We start from the raw sequence: 10009 nt of genomic DNA, 5'->3' as shown, positions 1-10009 counted from the left end.
TCTCTCACTCCAACATTTTCTCTGTCATCCCTACTGTTGCCCAATTGAAAAAAAAAATCAGAAACCCTTTGTCATCAGAGATATTTTCTCTCTCATCTCAACATTTTCTCTATATCACTCCAACAATTTTTTTTTCATCTCAACTCAATTGAAGATGGTGGTGGTAATTTGAATCAGAGATATTTTTTNAAAATTGAAAAAGTTTACTCTTTTATAATCATTTTATATTTATTAATGTGTAAAATGAATATAAACTTTGTCATATTTTACGTTACTCTTTCCAAATCTCAAAGGTAAAAAATGATTTTATTATTTTTTATCTTGCACAGTGGTTAAAGTTTATTCTAAACACCTGTAGAAGTTGANTCAGTGATAAAAAAGGGACATAAGGAAATTAAAGAAATAGGTATAGAAGAGCTCCCTANGANTACAATTCTTTCAATTCTAGGTTGTAATCTTACATCATGTATTCCATACCAATAGAGAAAGGAAAAAGAAACACTTTGTGTAAAGGGAAAAGGACAAGGGTTAGGCAAGAGTTTCTGATTTATTTTTTTTCAATTAGGGCAATAGGGATGACAGAGAAAATGTTGGAGTGAGAGAGATGAAAGATAAAGGGTTGAGAGGAATGAGGGAGGTGAGTAAGGGTATGGGGGTTTCTTTTTTTTTTTTTTAGTTTTGAGAATGAAAATTATTTAAATATCCTTGACCTTAAAACTTAGAATCCATAATAAATGAGGGTATTTTTGTCTACTATAATCCGGTACACATTGTTAAAACGTACCAACTGAAAAACAGGCGTACGCGTGTTAACAAACCCCATATATATATATATATATATATAAAATAAAAACTTTTTTAATTGCATGTGCAACATTATCTACCCACGTATAACATGAGTTATACAATCATAGGACAAACAAATAAAAGTAAGTTAACCATAACATATAATCATTAAACTTACTCATAATATATAATTCAATCATGTATTATTACAATTTATAAATGCAATTATCCCAAGGCCATTAATTCATTTTTTCTTGACTTCTTTCAAAATCATCCTTCTTGTTTTCAAAAACCTTACAAGTATACTATGCTTACTCACGAAGCCTTATGGTCAAACCACTCTCTGCTTGCTTCCTTAAGCTTTACAAGTATACTATTTTTTACTTTCTGAAGCCTTGTGGTCAAACCGCTCTCTGCGTGTTTCTGTAAGACTTATGAGTCATTTGCTTATGTCAAAGCCTTATGGTCAGACTACTTTCTGCCTGCTTTCATAACCTTCATGAGTCACTATGCTTATATCAAGGTCTTATGGTACAAACCTAATATATTACTCCAGGTAGTAAACATCATTTCATAATTAATGATTCCTTATATCCACCCTAACATTTCATAAAATCAACAAATCATATAATCTCTTCCACTTATCAATCATATCCATTCTCCAATCATAAATTAGCAATAACCCATTTCCGTGTCAATACCTAAAATTTTTAAAATACACACCTATTGCCAGATATCATACTCTTCTTATAATCTTATCTTACCCATAACGATTACAACCTCAATATAATTTTACCAATCGAAGGTTAATTGTTATGACATTACATTAAAGTCTATTCCTAGCAGATGTCCCACATCATAATTTACCTAGAGTCTAGGGTAAAAATTTCAGTCTGATCTAACGGTTAATAAAGTGAAAATTTGAAATTTCACATCAGTAATTCAGAAACATAAAATCATGTTAGTTTTAAATCCTTAATAAACAGAACCTAATTATAAAAAATCCAAACGGTCAAGATGAATCAACATGCCTCAGGAAGTACATATCCAAATTTTAGGTTAATATAACGATTAACAAGGTATAGATTGAGATTTTACTTAGACAACTCGAGAACAATATTCAAGCTGGTTTCAATTCTATCAAAAATATGGAATTAATTCCTCTAGGTACAGACATCCGGTTACAAATCCAAGTGGTCAAAATATAGTAATATATCTTAGGAATCATCTATCAAAATTTCAACTTAATCAATCTAACGGTAAATGAAGTAAGAATTTAGATTTTTTCGAGATAAGTTAGAGATAGAAATAAATGATGGTCTTTCTATCCAAAATTACAATATTACTTCCTTTAAGTATAATCCTCAAATTAAAAATCCTGACCGCCAAAGTTAATTACCATGTCTTATGAACCGTATATTAAATTTCTAGATTGATCTAACGGTAGACTAAGTGCTAATTAGAGTTTTACTAAGTGTTACTATGTGGTGAGTTGGGTAAACTGATCGGTTGGGTCACGAAGAAGAGTGGGGCAGAGCCATTCAATTCCGATTGCAATTGAGCTGAGTTAAAGCACAATGAATACTATAACTACTATTGATGAATGATTAATCATGGCATTAATGACCATTAAAAGGTAAAGTAATAGGTTTGATTCTTGTAAACTTTATAAGTAAATGTTTAATTTCGGGGTAAGACACTTTTTCATAATTTGATTACTTTAGACCTTCAGAAAAAAGATATCTGACTTGAGTGTCAGAGTGTCTTCTACAGGTCACCCCCACTTAAAGCGAACGGTCATCCAGAGCATAGATAGGAGCAAACTTTTGTCCAAACAGGAGAGTTCAGTAGGACCCATCCTCGTCCCAATCCAACAGAAACACTAAGGTAGCTTCGAAAATGATGAAATTAGAGAGGTTAGTGAAGATGATGAAATTAGAGAGATTTTGAATGAAACATTGCCTGAAGGCGAACATGCCAATGACTTAACTCTTTATAACGACGAGTATTTCTATTTTTTTTTCAATTGGATCTACCATAGGATGATAGAGAAAATGTTGGACTGAGAGAGATGAAAGAGAAAGGGTTGAGAGGAATGAGGAAGGTGAGTAAGGGTTTGAGGGTTTTTTTTTTTTTTTAGTTTTGTTAATGAAAATTATTCAAATACCCTTGACTTTAAAACTTAGAATCCATAATATATGAGGGTATATTTGTCTACTATAACCCGATACACATTGCTAAAATATACCAACTAAAAAACAGACGTACATGCATTAACAAACCCATATATATATATATATATATATATATATATATATATATATATATATATATATATATATATATATATATATATTTTAAGGAAAATTATTTTATTATTTTCTTCTTCTTTTTTACTTTATCCACCATTGATTAATATTCTTTATTTTTATTTGCTTACTTATCTGGACGAAATTGGGTGTCGAGAGATGGTAGGCTACCTCAGCTAGAGCCACACCATAGAAGCACCTCCCTCACCAAAAACTCCATTAAACCTTCATATATTCGCTGCTAGCCAGAGCTCTCTAATTTCACCTCCAATGGTCACGGTTTCATGGCTTCCAACATGCTGGATCAAGCCATCATACGATAATCCGACTCAGGTTTGAAGTGCCTTCGTGAGCTAAGTTCATTTATTCCTTCATTCTTCATTGTCATTACATTTCATTCTTTGTTTTGTTGACTCTGTTGTACGCTATTACATTCAAAATTGCAATAGGTTCTGCTTGCATTCATTTCTTGTGTGCCAGCCTTTCTTTGAGTGTCTTTATCATTTTAATCGGTCTATTTCCTTTTTGAGTCATTTTAATTGAAGCATCATATTTTGTTTTGTCTTTAGTTATGAGCAATTGCTTAAAATCTCATAAATTCTGGGTTGAAACTGTGTTTTGCTTGATATGCATAATCTAAGTGTATGTTCATCATTTGCACACCATATGAGCTATGACAAACTCATTGAGAGCTCGGGTGCATGATGTTTGACATCAGATACAGTTTGCATCTGTTTACAACAATAATCTGTTTCTGGTCTTTTATTTGCACATGAATGTATGTTGAGCTTTGAGATGCATCTGATTAGTTGAGCCAGTTCCATGTGCATACCATATAAGCAATGAATTGCATAGGCACAACTTGGTTGCACTGAGAAAACTCCAACAAAGTATCAATTGCACTTGGCCGATCTGCTTAGCTTAGTAGAGTCTATTATTTTTTCAGTTTTAGAATTTGGTTCAATACTTAGATAATTGCTGAACATCTTTAAGTATGATTCTAGTGTCTTTCTCAAGTATTAATTATTGTGTCTGAATACAATTTAGTGTCTTAAACTCATTTGATTCCCTAAATCTAAAATTTGGTGGTGGAGTTGTTTGAATCGATACAAAAGTGGAACTAGATAAGTGAATTTTGGAAATACTGTTGTTTGGCAGCAGTTAACAGTGCATACAAGTTTGATTCAATGAACTAAACATGATCATGCCAAGGAATTTCAAGTTTTAACAGTTTTCTATAATTTCACTCTCCAAACCACCAATTTTAGCCTCTTTTTTACTTATAAGTTGTTATTTTCTTTGCTTAATTCTATAATCTGTGTGTGTGGTGCATCTGAATTTGCATGAAAATTGCAGCAAAAGCTTGGTTAGTTTGTGTTTATACAAAATAAAGAATCCAAAAGAAGCATTCATATCATTTTAAAAAGCTGAAAGTCTAGTGCAAGTCATATTCTGAAATTTGATGCACCATAATCTGATTTTCTGTTAGGCATTTTGTCAAACAGATTTGACATTTCGTAAGGCGACACTATTTTTGATTCAATTGCAACTTGTTTTGATTTCTTGCTTTCTTATTCCGTTTCACGACATTTCTTAGGGTCTTTTTGAGTGCCTTCCTGTTTGATAGCTCATTTCCTTGCTTAATTTCGAATTTTTGACAATTTTGCACCTAAGATTGTTTATCAAAGTCCTACTGAGAAGGAATTCATGATTCCTAAACCAGTTATAGGAACACCATGCACTCTTCAGAGCCCAATAGTTTGGTAGAGTTTAAGAATAAATTTAAAGAGTGTCAGTCGCAATTGCATCACACTAATCTTATTGAATTATACTCTTTCTCATTTAGAAAGAATATAGCCTTGCACACTAAACAATTATGTATCTATCATAATAAAATCCTTTAAAAATATTCACCTTTCATTTTCCAATTTCTTTTACATAAACATCTCATATCTCTATGACAATTTTTATGTAACTCAACTCATCACTCATATTATAAAATTACATTGTTCCTTGATCATAATCTATAATTAACTAATCAATTCACATATCATATATATAATCAAAGAATACTTAGCAATGTCAACATAAATTTCATCACTCATGGAATTAACCACAATTCACGATAATATGAGATACTATGAACTCATACAAACTCTAAATCATCTTCTACCTTGATCCTTTAGAAATTTCATAGAATGTGAAAACTATAGGACCCGGGAAAATGCAAAGTGATGAGAAAGGTGTTGTCAACGTTTTATAAGTATAACATAATAAGAAATTGTATGTTCATTAGAAGTGATGTGTAGCTTGGTTGGTTTGAATCCCTTGTTTGTGTTCGTGATTATGTGTTCAATTCTCGATGTGCATATAAAATGCATGTATTATTATTTATTTACTATGTTATTTATTGACGTGATTATTTGTTTTGCATGGTTCTAGTAAAGTTGTTTGTGATAGTTTGATTGGTTGATGTGGTTTTTTGATGCATGAGGTATAGGGTTCGAACCTTAGCTAGTGTTAAATGTAGTTGTGATATTATATCATATTTTTGTTTCAATGTGATTGATGGCCAAAAAAGGAAACCTAATCATGTTAAGACAAGACCGTCTAGAGAATAGAAAAGGGTGGAATAGTGTTAATGGAAAAATTCTTTTCGCAACCCTTCTAATATAACACGTTTGTCGAGTTTTGGATTTTTCAAATGAATACTTGAACACTCGACTTGTTAATGATTCTGAATGCTAGTTGTTTTTAATGTGCTATTCAAAATGTATACTGCAGTGTTTATAAGAACTTCCTCAATTGAATAAGAATCGTTTAGTGTAGAAGTTTCTTGTATGTGGAAATAAAAATGCAGTTGCAGGTTTTATAAGAAAAGAGTTTAGACAAAAGGTAAAAGATAATTCCAAGGATATTTTTATACTGGCTCACTCCAATAGAGCTACGTCGAGCCTCCTCTACAGAGGGTTCAACTATAATCTTCAACAAGATTACAACTGAGTATTTGCAACGCTCCTGGTCTTCCGAGTCGGTGAATAACCTCCTATTACCCTAGACTGGATGAGTATTCGCACCACTCTTGGTACTAGACAACCTTGTATAGATTTCCTTAACTTCACAAAGTTCAACAAGTCTTTTAATTCTCTTAAGAACTGCAATCAATGATTGCTTACAAGTCGTTCAAAATATTACTCTCGTAGAGAAGATGTGAGTACAATACAATGCAGTTTAAACACTTGCAAATGTTTCTCTCTTTTTTCTTTCTCTTTTTTCTCTCTTTCTTACAACAATAAGCAAATATTACAATGAACCTCGAGTGTATTTCTTGACTTTCTTTTCTTTTCTTCTACTCGGATGTTTTCTTTTCTTGAGCTTTTCTATGCTTTTTCTTTTGAATTCTTTTCTCAAGATGAATATTTTCGTTATATGTTGTCCTCCTGATTCTTCATCTCAATAATCTTCTATTCAAAGGCTTTTTGAGAAATGTCCATTAGACTCAACTTTTGGCCTTGATTCTTTTGTAATCTCTTTCTTCGTGTACAACAGTCATTAGTTAAAGTCAACTTGTCAGAGCATACTTACTTTTTTAGTACTTTGCTTAAAGTAGGTTGTACTTCCTTTTAGACACCGTTTCTCAAGTGAAGAAAATTATGTGAATATCTCTTTTGTCTATAATGTCCACTTTTGATTTTTAAATAAGCATGTGGATGTGTGTAGAGTAGGTTATCTGTAAAGAATAGAGTAGATTGTGCATGTAGTAGATATGTCTTATCTCTTATCACTTTTGTTGTTTTTGAACGTTAAACATTTAATGTTATTCAATGCTTACTCAAAACAACAAAGTGATTTTCATTTTCTACCATTGAGGTAGCCTTTAACAATTATGTTTTTCTTCTAAAGATATCAGGCGTTAAGAAAGAACTTCATCGTTAGATGAAGTAACAGTTTTAGCTCACGGTATTGTCTAGACTTAAGTAAACGCCTTTTGTGATTTTGCCTTTTTAGAGTGATAGTGTTTAGTATGTTATGTTTTCTTTTGCATTTTAGGTTTAAGATTGAGTTTTTTGTCGAAGATCCTGTCTTGACATTTCTTCATTTCCTGAGAGTTCAACCGAATACCTCTTGGGTATAGTAGGCTTACGCGTTTAACATAACTCTCTTAAGACATTTTGACTTATCAATCGTTTAACATTGTGTTTAGGTATTTTGACTCAGGTTTTTTATGTTTTCTTCAATCCTAGAAGTTTTCCTAAGATTTTTCTACATTAGGGATTTTGAGCCTAAGTCTCATGTTTCATCATGGTATTTTCAGATTCTTATTTCATTTAATGTTATTCTGTTAAACTTAAAAACATGAGAGTGTTTAGACATATAGACAATTTTGTCTTAACAATTTTGTTTTCTAGTTGTTGTTTTAGTAAATTTTCTTGAGCATGCCTTATTTATTGGATGTAAATTTTGGTTTTGTTGGGAAATATATATGTAAGCATGCATTGTGTTATGGAGTTGGGATGTAATTATGTATATTAGGGTTCATAATATTTTATTATAGGAGTAGCAGGTCTTGGTACCAGAATTACGCTTTTATCTTAGGAATCTTGATCTTTATGGTGGAGTAAAATGTTTGGGGTAATTTGTATAACTAAGGGTTTTTATTGCATGTTGTTCAAAGGTAAAATTTATGGTCATATGTAGTTTGAAGTGTTGTTTTAATTGGATTCTATGGTAGGCAGTGTAGTTTATATGAGAAGGTTATCTTACTGGTTATTTTGGATTAGAGGAATGTTCGCTATTTTTTGGCGCAACAACAGTTTAAGAGTCTAATATCTAACTTGATTATTTATGTGTGGTATGGGATAATTGTTATAAGGTTTAGGTGTATTATTAAATGTTCAAAGCCGATGCTTGAAGGTGTGGAGTGTTTTGATTCTCAACAGTGGCTGTTTTGATTGTATAGGAAGGGTTATTGGGTGTAGGTTCATATTTGAGCAGATTCTTGAATGGGATATACTATTTCAGTGGTTATAGCATAATGCAAGGGTCATATAGAGTGTGAACCTCTAGAAATCCTAATCCTCTTCCACCAACCTTCTTATGTCGCTTCCATCACCAGACCAACCAGCCACCGTGGCACCACCATCTTCCATCTTGCGCAGACTGCCATAGTTTTTGCAAACTTCCATCAAGCCACCGCGAAGCCGAATCGCGTGTCGTCCTCTTCATCCTACCCAGTTCGTTCCGCCATGAAGATTCTTCATCATCCTCGTACCACTAAAACCGTCCACCACAACCACAACAGAGATAACCCGAGGAATTTCATCTTCATCTCCATTCTCCACCGCAATCTCCTCTGCGACGATCTCCCTGCATTCATCTTCATCACACAATCAAACCCCAACATGCAAAACGAAAAACTAGAATCCAACGCCATCTCAAATCAATTCGAACCATCGTGAGCGAATCCAAATCGGGTTCAAACCCCCAAATTCGCAAACTTCCAATCAAAGTCCATGGAACCTGCGAATCACAAAACAGAAACCCAAAGCCCCAATTTCTATCTTCGAGATGAACCATAAATTCCCAAATCGCGATGTCTTCTTCATCGCCAATCTCCTCTTCGCGAAATCTAACCTACAGAAACCATAATCAAGGCACAACACCTCGCGCATCCATGGCCATATCCATCTCATCTTCATTGCGAGACTAAATCGCGAATACTCTTCTCCATCACACACCTGCAAAACATGTGCCACAACAAGGAAACCCAATTTTAATATGTAACCACGTGAAAGCAGCCTTGCATCTTCAACAAGAACCAAAACGCAAACTCCTTTGTACCATGGAGTCTCGCACATTTCAGTACGCAAAGAGCCACCATGAGAGCATCGTCGCGAACAACACTCATCTCCTTTCGCAATCCTAATTTGAAAGCCTAATTTGGATGAGAAAAGGGGCTACCATATGGCAATCCTTAATTGGCAACTCTTATCTAAGTCAACTTGGGCCAAAGCTGGCCAAATTTTCTTAAATTTGGGTCTAACTCTGGTCCAATTTGGTCAATTAACAGGCGGAAAAACAATTTTGGAAAGGAAGAATGGGTTAAAGGTGTAATTGGAGAAAAATTTGGGTTTCTATCTAATTTTGAATAAAATAAAAAAAGTTGAAATGTAATTTTGAGTAAGATTAAATCTGTTAGATATTTTAAAAGATAATTAAATCTAGAAATATCAATAGAAAAGATATTTCAAATATTTTTTAATTATCTAAGTCTATTAATTATTTGGAATATATAAGATAAAATATTTTATCAATAGAATGTTTAGAATCCAAGTTTAATCAAGCCTATATAAGGAGACCAAAAAAAGCATAAACACTTATTCCTTCACTCATCATACTCTTCCATTGGAAGCAATAATTCACCTCTCTTCTCATTTTATTGTATCATGTATTCCACTCCATTAATGGAAGACTAAACTTCTAAGATCATTCCACTATAATTTCATTATGAATTTTGAAGCTAAGTTGAATTAATATATTTTTTTATTATTGATTTGAGTTATCATTTTTCTATGTGTTTCATCTCTTAATTACGTTAGAAGTTAACTTAAGAACAAGAATTAACATTCTTAATTTAAATTGAAAAATACTTACTATAATATGGGTTTTCTCATAATCAAGTTTACTATAATATGGGTTTCATCAAAAAGATCTCAATGAAAAATATGAAGAGAAAAAGTATTTATGGTGTAATTAAAAAACATTAACAATTAATAAGACATAATACATATTATTGTAGGCATATTATTTTGTGAATTATGATTTGCCTATATTGTATACTAATAAATACATGTTTACTATTTAGTTTTTCCTTTTTTATATTTGTTATATACATGATTGAATCGTAAGTTTTG

Source organism: Vigna radiata, chromosome 10 (genome assembly GCF_000741045.1).
Source record: "Vigna radiata var. radiata cultivar VC1973A chromosome 10, Vradiata_ver6, whole genome shotgun sequence".
Taxonomy (NCBI): Eukaryota; Viridiplantae; Streptophyta; class Magnoliopsida; order Fabales; family Fabaceae; genus Vigna; species Vigna radiata.
The sequence above is the reverse complement of the archived record's forward strand: the minus strand, read 5'-3'. Positions refer to the sequence as shown.